This window comes from Triturus cristatus, chromosome 3_2, assembly GCF_964204655.1.
Source record: "Triturus cristatus chromosome 3_2, aTriCri1.1, whole genome shotgun sequence".
Lineage (NCBI taxonomy): Eukaryota > Metazoa > Chordata > Amphibia > Caudata > Salamandridae > Triturus > Triturus cristatus.
Window position 1 is genome coordinate 202,574,266 of NC_140584.1, and position 14,981 is coordinate 202,589,246.

The following is a 14,981-nucleotide window of genomic DNA, read 5'->3' on the forward strand; positions in this document are numbered from 1 at the left end:
CAATGGACTGGTTACACTTGTTCTGTCTCCACTGCTTGTGTCAATGGACTGGTTACACTCGTTCTTTCTTTACAATCCTTGAACTTCCTTATAACCGTTTGCCCGGTTCAGCGAGCGCCACAGCGCCTAGGCAGCATTGCCTCTGCTACTGTTTGCGAAGGCGGGATCTTCCGCCAGCTCACGTGGCCCTTCGGGCGCTCCTCCTCCAGGGCTCCTGGAGCTGGGACAGTTGAGTCCTCGCGCTGCCACTGCCTGCTGTCTAGAACCGACTGGGCGCGCGACTGACGCAAAGGGCAGCGGCGCGAGCGCAGCGACTGCACCATCCAACCAAGAAGCAGCTGGTGCTGCAGGGAGTGTGTCTACCCTCCAGCTCTTCCCACCTGCCGAGGCACTTACCGTGTTTTCACTAGTTTCCAAGAATACCACGCGGATCTCAGGTTAGCAATCTCTCCAAGGTTCTTGTGAATTTACATCCCCCTAAATATAACGATTATTAATGTAAATACCTTAGAAATTGCATTTTTACAATTTTCACAACGGCGTGACAGCACGAGCTATTCACACCTGCTCAGAATAAACTTAAACAAGTGTGCTGTTCTGAGTTCAGTAGCAGCAGGTACACGTTCTTATCGAACATGGGTGGACCCCAGATTCAGTAGTGACTCAGTGGGGGTCCCCGGACGCCAGTAATGATTTAGTGATGCTCCAGGCAAGTCAAAAGGTTTAGAACTGCGATAGAAATTGCCGCTGAGTGTATCCAAAAACGCACACTTTAATGATGCTCGTCTTGTCTGTACATTTCACAGGCGACAGTGCTGAATAGAGAGTGTTAATATTATTTATTGATTTTCTTTTTTCCTGTGAGAGGTCGAAAAGAAATGCTGTTTTTGGATTAGTCTGTTCTTGTGGCAAACTACACAGGACCACTTCAAAATCCATCAATAAATGGATTCCACAGAATACTAAAGTAATGGTCTAGACTATATATCTCCACCGGGAAAAAAATAAGAAATTCCGCTGATTAATAAAATTAGTAAAACAATGTATACACCGTTGAACGTACTAATGCTCATACCTGTTATTTACTGTTCTTAGAAACGGTAGAAATACAGCATGCAGTCAATAGCAAAACTGAATATTATTATTATTGATAATATTAGCCAGCACCAAGATACGGTTGAACTAAGCAGTTGATTGGATGGTCCAAAAAACCCTATGTGATTGCTGATGGGTCCAGGAGAATCCATGTTATTTCGTAGGGGGTGTCTGGCGAGGCTATGGAATATGGTGTGCTCAGTTGGTGCTGGCAGTTGCTGGATGGCAAGGTAACTTCAGAGGACAGGCGCTTGCACTGTTTAGCAGGAGGTGCTAATCCTGTCCTCATTACTATTTGCTTTTGTGATCCTGGGAGGGAGGGTGATGCTGTGTCAGATTGTTGAAGGAGAGCAGCAGCAACTGATGAGGAAGACGAGTTCCTTGCGCTCAGGATTCCAGGGTACTTGCTGTCCCTATCTGGAAAGTGAGAGACATTATTTGAATTAAAAAAGGATGTGAAATTCAGTACTCTGAGTTAGGATTAGTTACGCTAGATATTAAAGTCATTTGTCTTTAGGAAGAAATTCATTGCCTTGATTAGGCTCTTGTATTCTGGTCACATAGCACATGTCTGGACAGGGGAAATCATTTCAGTCTCCTAGCCAGTACCAAAAGGCTCTCAGTAGAGTTGCCTCCCGTCTCACATATTATTTCTCCTGGCGATGAAGCCGTTGCCAAATGACATAAGCCGAATAAGGGCATAACTTGGGATAAAGGTCAATGACAGACTCTGTGCTATCTCACTCTATGCCCACGTTGTCCTGCTATACATGCAAGACCTGGGGATATGTTTGGAACCAATGATGGATCACTTGGGTCCAATAATAGATCACTTGGATACCTTTGATGTTGTGCCTGGCTTCGAGGTTATCAAAGACAAACCTTGTCCATACCCTTTCAACGACAGTCATGTTTAAGGTTTGACAGCAATGAAGCAAGTTGTCTTAGGATGGGAACCACACACTTTCAGATATTTAGGCAACACATTTGTCACCAAGTAGAGGATATTATTCCTGGCACCATAATTAAGAAGTATACAAAGGAGTGATGGATGGAGTGCTTGAATTCATCTCAGCCACTGGTAATCCCTTGGGGCAGCATCCCAATCTATTGTTATTTTGCACACTGTGCCACCTCAGTTTGGACCCAGCTATATGCAAATCAGTCTTGCCCTGCTCCAATAGGAACAGTCCAGCCTGAACTTCCAAGCCAGGTCCTGAATCTGCAACCATGTTGGTGGCCTGGCAAATTGCAAAGGTGTGCTTTTCCTGAGTAGTCCATTTACCTCTATGGGACCGTCTACGGAACCGAGAGGCTCATTTTGCATTGTTGACTTTGTATAGGAGTACTCATGTATGTATAGGTGTGACCACTTTCTCCACACAATACAAAGTTGTACTTCTCCTGAAAGATTTGTTCCACCGGAACTGTAATGACGTACCGCGGGACCTGATGTACATTGTAGACTCTATCTTGAAGTATTTTTGTACATATTGCTTACAGGATGCCTCATTGAAGTTCCCACGATGCCACGATTTCTCAGGAACTTTAGTCAGACTACTTTTGTCCGAATGATACCTAAAGACTAGAGGTCCAATTGTCGACATCCCCTTCCCAAGTTGCTTTTAAAACATGTTATGTTTGCCAGAGATACCATATATAAATAGTCAGGATCTCCGCTTATGTTTGTTTGATATAAAAACATATACAACCTTGGAAACTATTCACTGTCTTGTTCTATGTTGTTGTATATATATTAGTTCAATGTCTGAGTACTGCGTCGTATGCACTAATTTTGATACCCACTGAAATGTATATTTTCCTGATACTAAAATTGTGAAAGTCAGCATGCAAGATAGTGTCCTGTATCCTTTTTCAATAACATTGATTATGAGGCAAGGTACTAATAAGTCTGGGCGGTGAACTCCGCTCCATTCGCGGAGTTCTGAAAAACTCTGCTCCACGTGGCAGAGCGGAGTTTTTAACTCGTTTGCGCTTGTCATCGTCAAGTTGGCAGGCGCGAACGAGGAAAATCAACCTCCCGGCGAGATTTTTCGTTGTTCGTGATCGTCAACGTCAAGTTGTTGAGCGCGAGAGTGGGAAATCAACCTCCCGGCGAGATTTCTCAACGTGGGCGGTCGGATTTCTCATTGGGAGTGGTTGCGTATGCTCGCGACTGCTCGTCTTGAGAAACCGTCCGTTCGCGTTGAGGAAGCTGCTGCTCGAATAAAAAATCTATTCGAGCGGTAGAAAGAAAGCTGAGCCCGCTTGCGCTGTGCATGGTGCCGTTCACGATAATTGCACAGTGCGGACAAACACCCGGCACTGAAAATCCCAGTGAACAGCATTTATTGAACGCAAAGTCTGCCCAGGCTTAGTTACTAATTGAGTTTGCACACTTTCAGAGCAAATTGAGGTGTTTGTGAATGAGTCCTACAGGACGTTTGTTAGGCTTATTACACTAACTGTGGTTTTTGTTCTTGTGGGCCATCAGGGTGGTCCTTTTGTTGTATACATAAATTCCTTAACAAGCACTTCAAACACTAGTCAAGAATTTACGTTTTTGCCACACAGGGTACTCTGTGATAACATAGCTCATATTCCATCCACCATTATGTGCAGTGTGGGGACTGCTATGCACTTGTCATTATGTGAACAGAACATGTGCCACGTTCTGCCGGTTTATAAAAGTGTAGAGTTGGCCATAAGCAAGTCCATAATTTCCTCAAGTAGAGGAACCAAATTTTACGGCTGCTTGCCTAGTGAAGTAGTGGCCCATGGAAGGTAGATCATGCACAGCCATTGAAAGGTTTCCCTTTATATGGTACCTTAACCGTAGTCACTTTCCTGATACTTCACTTTTCAATGGTACAACATAGACCAAGAAGGAAAACACAGGGCTGGCTGAGATGGGTACTGGGGACAGTAAACACAACATTCCTGCCTCTTTCCTTAATTAGAGCAAACTCTATGGTGACAACAAGGTCAAGTCTTGTTAGGTGTTCCAGGAATGTGATTGACAAAGTGTCAATCCTGGAGCCTTGCCATGTCCTCTATAGCATATGAAGCGGAGACTGTTGATTCTGTAGCAGAAAGACTTTCAATGACAGTCAAGTGAAAGTCAAGGAAAGACATGAGTCTTCCCGTGGTGGTCTGGTGATAAACGACATAGGAATTTTTATGTTGCCTTCTGGATCAGGTGCGCAAACAGCTTCTTACACCAAGTAGGAGTTTTACAACTTGATTGCATGGCTAAAGCACCTGGTCATTCTCATCCACTCTGCCCATGTACTTGTTTTAAGCAAGTACACAGGTGGGCTTGTGAACTTCTACCATCTGACCCAAAGCCATGACAGGGAAGTCCTCTCGGCATGAATTGTAGTGAGCATACACACATGTAAATGTAAATGTATGTGTCTTGTAAAGCGCACTGCTGCCCTGAGGCGTCCTGGCGCTGTAGACCGCTGGGGAACCCGTCCTGGCTATCCCTGTGAGATGGCCCCTCCTGGGTATCTCCAAGGTGAAACCAGGCATCCCCGGCGAATGTGGGGGGCCGTTGTGGAGATGAGGCAATCTAATGCCCAGAGTTGCCGAGTGTGATTCCTGGTTAGAGTAGGCACCGAGGTGAGAATTATCAAGTCCGCTGGCCCTGGTCCACGACCCTGCCGCGTCGGGAATTGAACCCTGGTCCCGGGCCGTCCTCTGCTTCCGGATCTGCTGCCTCTAACCAGTGAGCCACACACACTCCCCACATCACGCTTGTCAGAGAACTTGACTGCAAACAGCTTGTTTGAATGCAGTGCAGTGCTCTGTTTTTTTTTTAGCTTTTTACAAACAAACTCCTGAGGGAATCTTTTGTGGCAACAACAAACCCTACCGCATACCACAATACCAGCTTCGTACAGCTCACTGAACAGCTCTACTCCAGTATAGACGTTGTCCACATAAGGTTATACCCTTTGTTAAGCAGTGGCTGGCCAAGCTCCAATACAATCTTTCCTGTGACTCCTAGAGTGGGATGGCAACCTACAGGGTCTAGAATGGGGTTCTTCCCTGTATACACTCTCAAGCTGTATACATAGCCAGTTTAGTTTTTCACACAGCATGTACAACTTGATGCCATAGTGAGCTATTTTGCTCTCAATGTCCTGCCTGAACAGCGGCAGCCCTTTTGGACAGGAACAAGAACTCATCAATCGATATATTCTTTCCAAGAGTGTAAATACCTGGATACCTGGCAGACAAATGTTCCACGACAGGCCGAATTTTGAACAACCTTTTCAAGATCGGGGTGAAATGCAGTGCACGCTGCAACAGCAAAAAACGATCTCTGCTCATGTACGATGGGATGATGGGGGTTGCCCAAACCTTGCGATTAGGTCAGTAGGACTGCAAGCTTGGTTTATGCACTAACCCTATTTTGAGCGCAAGGCCCAAAAAAATCTTCAACTCCTCAAGTGAAGTTGGAGTCCAATGGTGTGCCCTAGAATGAGGCCCTAGAGTTCCTCCATGCTGCCTCAGAAACTGTTCTGTATGCAAATTTGTTTGTGGCACAATTTGCTCAAGGAAGTCAACATCCAAAAAGAGATGGACGTAGTCAATTGCCCAAAAATGTGCCATATCGACTTTAAATCTAGCGCCACGAGTGAAAGGCGGAATTTTGGGCTGAACTAAATTGGGGGGCTGACAAGAGAACACTCCGTCTGTGCTTGCTGCTGCATGTGCCTGCTCTCTGGGTTGATCTAACCTGCTAAGGTCGCTGTGCTTCACAGACTGTGCTTGCGAAGGGGCATCATGACTGTCATCATCATGCCTCATGGTAATTGCGTCTGGCCATAGGACCTCATTAGTACCAGTTTAGCAATCAAATGCAAAAGTAAGCAACTCAAAGAGTCAACCTTTGCCCAGTCTCTTTCACTGTGGGCCAACAGATATATACGGCATATGCCACATAAATCTACAATGTGTTGTATAACCTGTAGATGGTAAACATATGACATATGCCGTATATATTTTTTTTAGAAACTCACATTTAAAAAAAAATTATACTGGCCCCCCAAGGGGGTTGTCCTATGCGCTGAGGGTCAACCCACAACGTACTTTTATTTTTTTGATTATTTTTTAATGTCTGGTTCCCCTAGGGAACTGCACATTTCCCCAATAATGTTGTGAGGCCCACCGGGGTCAACCGTAAACAAGGAGGGCTGACCCCCTGTCAATCTTTTTAATATGTTGATGTACATTCCTCTCTTGCACCCCCAGGGGAAAAACAACTTTTATTTTTTCATCATCCCCCATTCCGTTACCACGAGGGCCCCCGCAAACAATTATCACTGGTGGTCTAGTGGTGCGTAGCGACGGTACTGTGATCCACAGTCAGGAAACAGTTTCAGGAAAGACTTGTTTGAAAGAAAAGGGAAACTCTCCCCTTTCAAACTAGGCCTCTCTGACACACCTGGATAGGCCGTTTTGGCTTTGTTTCCTCACTGGGAGAGAGATAGAGAGATAGAGAGAGAAAAAGAGAGAGAGAGATATATAGAGAGAGAGCTCACTTGCACCTTCCTGCCTCTCGGTAGGGAATCGGTGAAGTCAGCGTGCTGACATCACAGATATTTTGAAAGGCGGGCAGAGGCTGACGCGGAAGCGATTCCTTGTCGCTCCATCCCTTTTTTATTTTTTTTAAAAAAGGAATCCTCCGGTGCAAGCACTGGAGGATTCCTTAGAGCCCTCCCCAGGGTTCGCTACAGGCTGACAGCCGCACTGGGGAGGGAGTGAGACCATAGACTGCACCAAAAAGGTTAAGAAGACAAGTCTTGGGCTCATGTTTTTTTGTCTATTCTTGTCCTACGTATAGATTTTTTAGGATCACATAATATTTTTGCAAATTGAGGAAAGTGCCTGATGTTACATTTTGTCAAACCCAGCCTCAGAAGAAACAATTCAATATAATATTTTACTCAACTAGAGTTCTTTGTAAATGGCTGGTACCATTAAAGGCATTTGTATACAAATTAAGGTACGACCTTTATACATTGATATCATTTAGACGTACATAGAGGAAAAAATGATAGTTCTTTAGTGAAATTGTTATTTTTTATGTCCAGGATATGACCCTTAAGAACTTGGCCAAATCAAATTAACAGTCGGATGAATATAAAACTATAAAACTATGGTACACGCTTGAAAAGTAGTACATCAGCGGCGGTTTCTTCATTAGGGCGAGGGGGCATTGCCCCCACCCACTGTGCTGCGATAAATGAGAAAAAGAAAAATAGCAATGAAATGATTTTATTTTTCACTATGCTGCGCCACAACCGCCAGCCTTCCCTAGCCAGCAGAAAAGGAGGACGGGAGCAGTGACTGACTGGACGCACCAAAATGTGCATGTCAAACTGACATGCACACTTTTATTCCTTCAACCCAGCTGTGTTGCACAGCCGGGTTGAAGAAAAGCCACAGGCTCCCTGTGCCTGAGTGAGCGTCAGGCCAGTCCGCTCAGGCCATTCCAGGTGCTTCTCTCATGCTGGCATGAGAGCCATGGCTAGATAGGGTGGAGAGCCTGTGCTGAGGTCCATAGGCTGCCGGGAGGTTTGAGGAGAGCTGGAAAGGAGCGGCTAGGCAGCGTTGGTGCAGGTAAGTCTTCTTTTATTTATTTTTTAGTATTCCCTAACCCACCCCCAATCCTCCCCCCCACACGGTTGCCCCTCCACTTGGTGACAGCCCCCCCTGCAGTCCATATGGTAATAGGATCAAGTGAGAGATTGTGGTAGTGATTTTTTAAGTCTACTAGCCAGACACTTACTGGATTCAGATCTTACCTGATGTGGAGGCCTCTGTATAGTATATTGAGTGCATGGTGAATAGCACCCCACTGCATGAAAAGATCTAGCAGAGCTCTGGCATTCATACTTTAAGGCACTTTATAGTAATTGGAAAGGAGTGATAAGAGTAGAAAGTATTATTTAACAAAGGATTGTTATGCTATGAAGCTATGTTTTCAATGATCCATGAAAAGTATTGTAATCTAATTACTTTGCACCTTTTAGATATTACAACTCCTTATTCACTAAAAGAAGAAATCTTTTAAATATTTGCTGGTCCTGAAGAAGGTGGTATTAAAGCAATTCTAGCCACCAAAACTTGTGTCAACCGGTCCTTATAATGTGGTCCAGTGAACAAGATCTAGTTATATGAAAGAGATGTATATATATATATATGCCCTCCCGACTGGGTAGTAAGTTTTTATTTTAATCTTGCTTGATATTCACTGGGTGTATAAGAAGTATGACTGATATGTATGTTTGGTATTTGGTTATGAGGTTTGTGATGATGAAATAATTGTAAAAACCTAAAGAAAATGTACATGTACAATGAAGTTTGTAATGGAAATTATATCATCATTTGTATGATAAATACATGATTAGTTTGATAAACTTGCTGTCATGGATCATTGTTAGATGATTTGTCTGCGTAGAAGTAATGCAAGTTGAGTAGGAGGTTCTGTGGCATATGATGTGAAAAGGTTGGACCAGGCGCAGTTGTTTGATCTACTTTTCCCATCTCCTTGCTTCCCTGCCTAGCCTTCAACTCTGGGTTTGATTTTACAGGATGGGCAACTAAGTAGAACTGGTCGACGCTTCCAAACTTTTGTCGCCATTGTGAGATAACACTAATTGGCCCACAAATTAGGGATAATAACACCATTCTCCATGGGAGCAAGCCCCAGCCAGGTGCGTGCACTTGAATCCCCCTGGGGTCCTGGAAATTGTTGTTCTGGTCAGAAATGAAAGCTGTTGCTAATGCAGTATAAGCTAGGGGAAACATTTAGTAGAGGCTGGAGTCCTCCTCGACTGTTTTTTGCCCAAACGGGGCAAAAATCAGTTACAGCACCCCTTACTTGTGTATACGTCCTGGTATAAATACATCATAGCTTTGTTTATTCTACGTTGTTACGGGTTCCATTTAATGTTTTCCATAACTTTATTTCATTCGCAAATAATGAATGTGTAATTTTTGGGTAATAAAAGGCGTACATTTTATTCTCAATATAAAGCTTCATCTCACTAGAATATAATTAAGCTTTGTACATTGAGTTTATAGTTCGGTTACATTAGATTGCTATTTAGACCGATGCAGTCTCAGGGCGACCTTAGAGAGCCAATACTAGACGCGCAGCCGTAGTGGAATGAGCTTCAAGGGAATTTGGAAACTTGGCATTGTGTGGGCGGGTTCGAGTCCCGGTCCCGGATGCAGGGACTTATCTTGCATGTGAAGGAAACAGGTGGGTCACTGGCGGTGCTCACCATCTGTGTTTGCTTTTTGATTACTTCAGAGCATGGGCTTGGCAGCGCGAGGTAAGGCGACTGCTTTTGTACAGCGTTCTCCAAACACATTGTTCGCTTTTTATCCTTTTCCGCAATTTTGGTTGAAGGTTTGACGTAGCACTGCAGCTCATATGTCACTTGCTGATCGGTATAAGTTTACATTCATTTAGCTGTTCCTGTATGACAGCATGGATTTCAGTTTTCTGTTAGCAGAGTGCGCTTTCACCATTCTCGTCCTGCGGGGTTATAATAAACCTCGTCTCTGCAAATGAAAACCTTAGTTTTGAGTCGGCTTATATGATGCTCTTGGATATCTATCTATCTATCTATCTATCTATCTATCTATCTATCTATCTATCTATCTATCTATCTATCTATCTATCTATCTATCTATCTATCTATCTATCTATCTATCTGTCTGTCTGTCTGTCTGTCTGTCTGTCTGTCTGTCTGTCTGTCTGTCTGTCTGTCTGTCTGTCTGTCTGTCTGTCTGTCTGTCTGTCTGTCTGTCTGTCTGTCTGTCTGTCTGTCTGTCTGTCTGTCTGTCTGTCTGTCTGTCTGTCTGTCTGTCTGTCTGTCTGTCTGTCTGTCTGTCTGTCTGTCTGTCTGTCTGTCTGTCTGTCTGTCTGTCTGTCTGTCTGTCTGTCTGTCTGTCTGTCTGTCTGTCTGTCTGTCTGTCTGTCTGTCTGTCTACATCACAGCAAAAACCACTCAGCAATCAAAAGACACAGCGGGGAATTTCACGGAATCCCTTTTATTGATCACTCTCGACATAATGCATTTCGGCGTAACAAGCCTTCCTCTGATGCCATTAACACCGAGGTAAGTTCTGTGGCACTCCCATTGGTGGGAGTTCAGCTGGCCCCACTTCGTTGTTTCAAGCTACAGCTGTAGTCCAGGTCCTTCGACTACAGCTCCCAGCATGCAGTTGGCCGGGTAAATGCTAATGGCGGGGCCGAATATTCCTTGAATGGGCGCTGTTTGTTCTGGGCAAAGGAGGGCTTCGTGTCGATGGTAAAGCCCGGTTGAAGGAGTGACCCGGATTCCTTGGGTCCCCAACGTCCTGCCCCAAATATGAGAGTCAGCTGGGCCATGAAACTCCGATACAATGATCACGTTTCCCCGTGCAGTCACAGGCTGGTCCTGTCAGTGGCCGCTCGCGTGGCCCAAACTCAAGGCGGTCCGTGGCTGTTCCAATACATTGGAGAAAAGGAAAAAAATGCACTTTTAGCCAGCAAGGCCACGGACACTTAAAGGATGGGTCCTCTTAACACGCTCCTGGAATGCGGGTAAAATATCACAGCGAAGACCACTCATTAAAAGCAATCAGAGGACACAGCGGGGAATTTCACGGGATCCCTTTTATTGATCACTCTCGGCATAATGCATTTCGGTGTAACAAGACTTCCTCAGATGCCATTAACACCGGGCTTACGTATCAAATACCCTGAAGTGTGGTGTCATGTCCACCTTTCAAATTAATTTAATATTTCCCTATACTAATTCACCACTAATCCTTTTTGGGTAGTGCCCGGAACCCGAAAAGGATTAGTTCTACTCGCCGAAAAGCTCTTCGACGCCTCGTCAGTGGCAGTAAGCGCTATATAATTGCAGTTACAATTACAATTAGTGGCAGAAACACTGTCTTCGGCTGTTTGCTGATCTGCCGTTCTTTCATTTAATCATAAATGTATTTTGGGGGTTTTAAGCATCTGTTTCCCCCTCTCTGATAAAATGTACTTAGAAGAGGGGAGGAGCTTTCTTTCTCTCCTGGGAGGAAAACAAAGAAGCACTGTCTGCCAGTTTTTCTTTGGCTTTTTCAGTGCTTGTATTGTCATGGTTTTGTTAAAACTTTGTTGTTGGTGGAGCTTCCAGGGCCTCACCAATAAAAAAAATAAGTGTTGCCAAAGCCAGTAGGTTTTAGCGTTGGCTGCCATCCTTTTGGCTTATTCAATGCTTGTTTCATTTTGTTTGTAACACATCATTGATGGTGGGGGTGGAGCTGCTGAGTCCTTTCCAATATAAAAAAACATATTGGCTATGAGCATTGTTTGTCTCTAAAGCACACATTGCTTTACTAGTCCCTTGAACTGAAGGGAACTGCTATGTGTGTGAATGTGCTCCTTGAGAAAAAACTCATAGTCAATCAATCAATCAATCAATCAATCAAGGAATTTGTAAAACGCACTACTTACCTTTGAGGGTCTCAAGGCGCTGAAGGGAGGGGGGAACCGATACTGCTCGAAGAGCCAGATCTTGAGATGTCTTCTGAAGGTGAGCAGGTCCCGGGTCTGCCGTAGGTGGGTGGGGAGGGTGTTCCAGGTCTTGGCGGTGAGGTAGGAGAATGATCTGCCGCCGGTGGTCTTTCGTTGGATGCGGGGGATGCAGTTAGTGAGTGGCTGAAGTGGGCTGATCAATTACCCTATGGTGTCTAATGTAATGGGTGGAATCAACATGTGATGCCACAACAACAAACCAATGTTTGAAGTGTGTGTGTGTATAAAATGAAAAGGTCATGGCTAACACCAGACCTGCAAATGCTTCAGTGCTTGAGCTTTGTGTACCCCATTCACATTTTGCTAAAAGGACAAAAGAAAAGAGCATCGTAGAACATTCTAAAGGCCTGTAGCTTGACTTTACCAGTTATCAACCTTTAGGTGTGGTTATCCACCTAAATGTGTAAAAAAAAAAAATCACTACTAGTTTCCTGAAGCCGAGATTTATGTCTGGTAATGTTACGAAAGGCTCTTTCATGCTTTGTCTTGAGTCCAGATAAGAAAAATAAGGAAAGAAAAGGAGTATAAACCACATTTATCCACAGTGCTATTGAAACAAGTTTGTGTACAATTCGAATTATGTTTTTTTTAATAGAGCATCACATTTTTAGGAACACAAAAGATTTACGTTAATTTTTAGCCCCTATTGAAAACATTTTGTAACGAGCACAGTACATATAAATGAATGAATAAAATACTTTCATTGCAGAATTACTTAAAATCATTGAAAATGCTCTCCTGTAGAATCAAGGACTGTTAACACAAACCTCGCATATTTTGTAAACAATAACTTTGTGCAAAAATACAACATGCTAATTGCACCTATTTGGGCAATCAAAGTGGACTTGACCCACTCCATTTTGGCTTTTGAGAGAAAGTTCTTCTATTGAAACCGCGCTTATAAAATTGGCATTCAGGCCCAGATGGAGACTTATAAAAGGTCCTTAAAATATATTCTATTATTAAAAAGCTAAAGAGCAATTAACACCTTCGCTGCTAGGCCTTTTCCCCCTGTGCTAAGCCTTTTTTGGGTCACATGGGTTTTTGGTCCCAGGCTTGGCGGCCATCTAGGTAAACCTACCAAACCCACACATTTCTGAAAACTAGACACCCGGTGGAGTCCAGCGAGGTATGGCTTGCGTGGGTCCCCCAAAAATGTCCTACTCGGAATGCCCTGCAAACCTCAAATTTAGCTGAAAAAATCACTTTTTTCTCAAATTTCTGTGTGGGATAGTTCTGTAATCTATGTGGATCAAAAAATTTCCTACCACCCAGCGTTCCCCCAGGTCTTCCGATAACAATGATACCTCACTCGCTTGGGTGGGTCACGTACCCACGACAGGCAAGGGCCCAAAACATTTTGAGGAGACATCAAAATGACCTATCACACTACAACCTGTTTTTGCAAGGGGAGTCACCTGGGTTTTTGGCCCCGGGCTCGGCGGCCATCTTGAAAAACTACCAGACCCACACATTTCTGTAAACTAGACACCCAGGGGAGTCCAGCGAGGTATGGCTTGTGTGGCAAACCTCAAATTTAGCTGAAAAAAAACATTTTCCACATATTTTGGGTGACATCACCGTGCCGGCACAAATGTCCTACCCCACAGCTTTCCCCTCTGTCTCCCGAGTAAAATGATACCTCACTTGTGTGGGTGGGGCAAGGGCCGGTGACTGGGAAGAGCCCAAAACATAGGGAATAAGGGTGTAGCACCGAGAATTCTAAGCGCTACATTTAAAAAAAAATACGTTTTTAGCCAATTTTGCATTGGACACCCACACAAGTGAGTTATCATTTTACTTGGGACACTAAGGAGAATGCTGTGGGATAGTACATTTGTGCCGCCATGGTGATTCCACGCAAAAATATGTGGAAAATGTATTCTTTTCAGCTAAATTTGAGGTTTGCAGGGGATTCTGGGTAATGAAACGTTGGGGGATCCACGCAAGCCATGCCTCATTGGACTCCCCAGCGTGTCTAGTTTTTAGAAATGTGTGGGTTTGGTAGGTTTCCCTAGATAGCGGCGAGCCCAGGGCCAACACCCCCAGGTGCCCTCCCCCCCCAAACCAGGTAGTTTTGTTATAGGTAATTTTGAAGTCTCCACAGTACGATTTGGGCCATTTCCTGTTGCCGCCACAAGTGAGGTAACATTCTTATCGGGAGACCTGGGGGAATGCTGGTTGGTAGGAAATTTGTGTCAGCCCGGTGATCCTAAATATTTTTCCACTCAGAAATGTGAGTAAAAATAGATTTTTTCAACAAAAGATGAGGTTTGCAGGGTATTCTGGGTAGGGAAATGTTGGGGACCCACGCAAGCCATACCTTGCTGAACTCCCCCGGGTGTCTAGTTTTCAGAAATGTGTGGGTTTGGTAGGTTTCCCTAGGTGGCCGCCGAGCGCGGGGCCAAAAACTCATAGGATCCCCCTTGCAAAACCAGGTTGTTTTGTGATAGGTAATTTTGATGTCGCCTCAATAGGTTTTGGGCCCTTGCCTGTCGCGGGTACTTGACCCACCCACGCGAGTGAGGTACTATTTTTATCGAGAAACCTGGGGGACTGCTGTGTAGAAGGAAATTTGTGGATCCACGCAGATTCCAGAACTTTCACACACAGACATTTGAGAAAAAAAGTGATTTCTTTTCATCTAAATTTGAGGTTTGCAGGGGAGTCTCGGTGGGGAAATGTTGGGGGCCCCAAGCAAGCCATACCTTGCTGGACTCCACAGGGTGTCTAGTTTTCAGAAATGTGTGGATTTGGTTGGTTTTCCTAGATGGCCACCGAGCCCGGGGCCAAAAAGTCACGGGACCCCCCCTTGCAAAACCAGGTTGTTTTGTGATAGGTAATTTAAAGTCACCTCAATAGGTTTTGGGCCCCTGCCTGTCGCGGGTACTTGACCCACCCACACAAGTGAGGTATCATTTTTCTTGGAAGACTTTGGGTAATGCAGACTGGGTAAAATTTTGTGGATCCATGCAGATTCCAGAACTTTCAACCACAGAAATATGAGGAAAATGTGTTTTTTGGACAAAGTTTGAGGGTTGCAAGGGATTCTGGGTAACAGAACCTGGTGATAGCCAATCAAGTCACCCCCTCCTGGATTCCCCTGGGTGTCTAGTTTTCAAAAATGTATAGGTTTGCTAGATTTCACTAGGTGCCGGCAGAGCTAGGGTTCAAAATCTACAGCTAGACACTTTGCAAAAAGAGGGTCAGTTTTCACTGTGAAGATGTGGTGTGTCCACGTTGCGTTTTGGGCAGTTTCCTGTCACGGGCACTAGGCCTACCCACA

The 14,981-nt window shown here is 44.5% G+C and overlaps 1 protein-coding gene across 2 annotated transcripts in view; it reads left to right on the top strand.

The window, feature by feature from the left end:
* The first annotated feature begins 222 nt into the window (after positions 1-222).
* The window catches only part of SLC12A8 (solute carrier family 12 member 8), a 454,444-nt gene continuing 439,685 nt past the window's right edge, over positions 223-14,981 (top strand). The window contains exon 1 of one of the 2 annotated variants that reach the window (XM_085647509.1): positions 223-437. The gene's annotated coding sequence lies outside the window, so the exon portion shown is untranslated. The remainder of the gene's footprint in view (positions 438-14,981) is intronic. The other variant, XM_085647510.1, reaches the window with a different exon arrangement.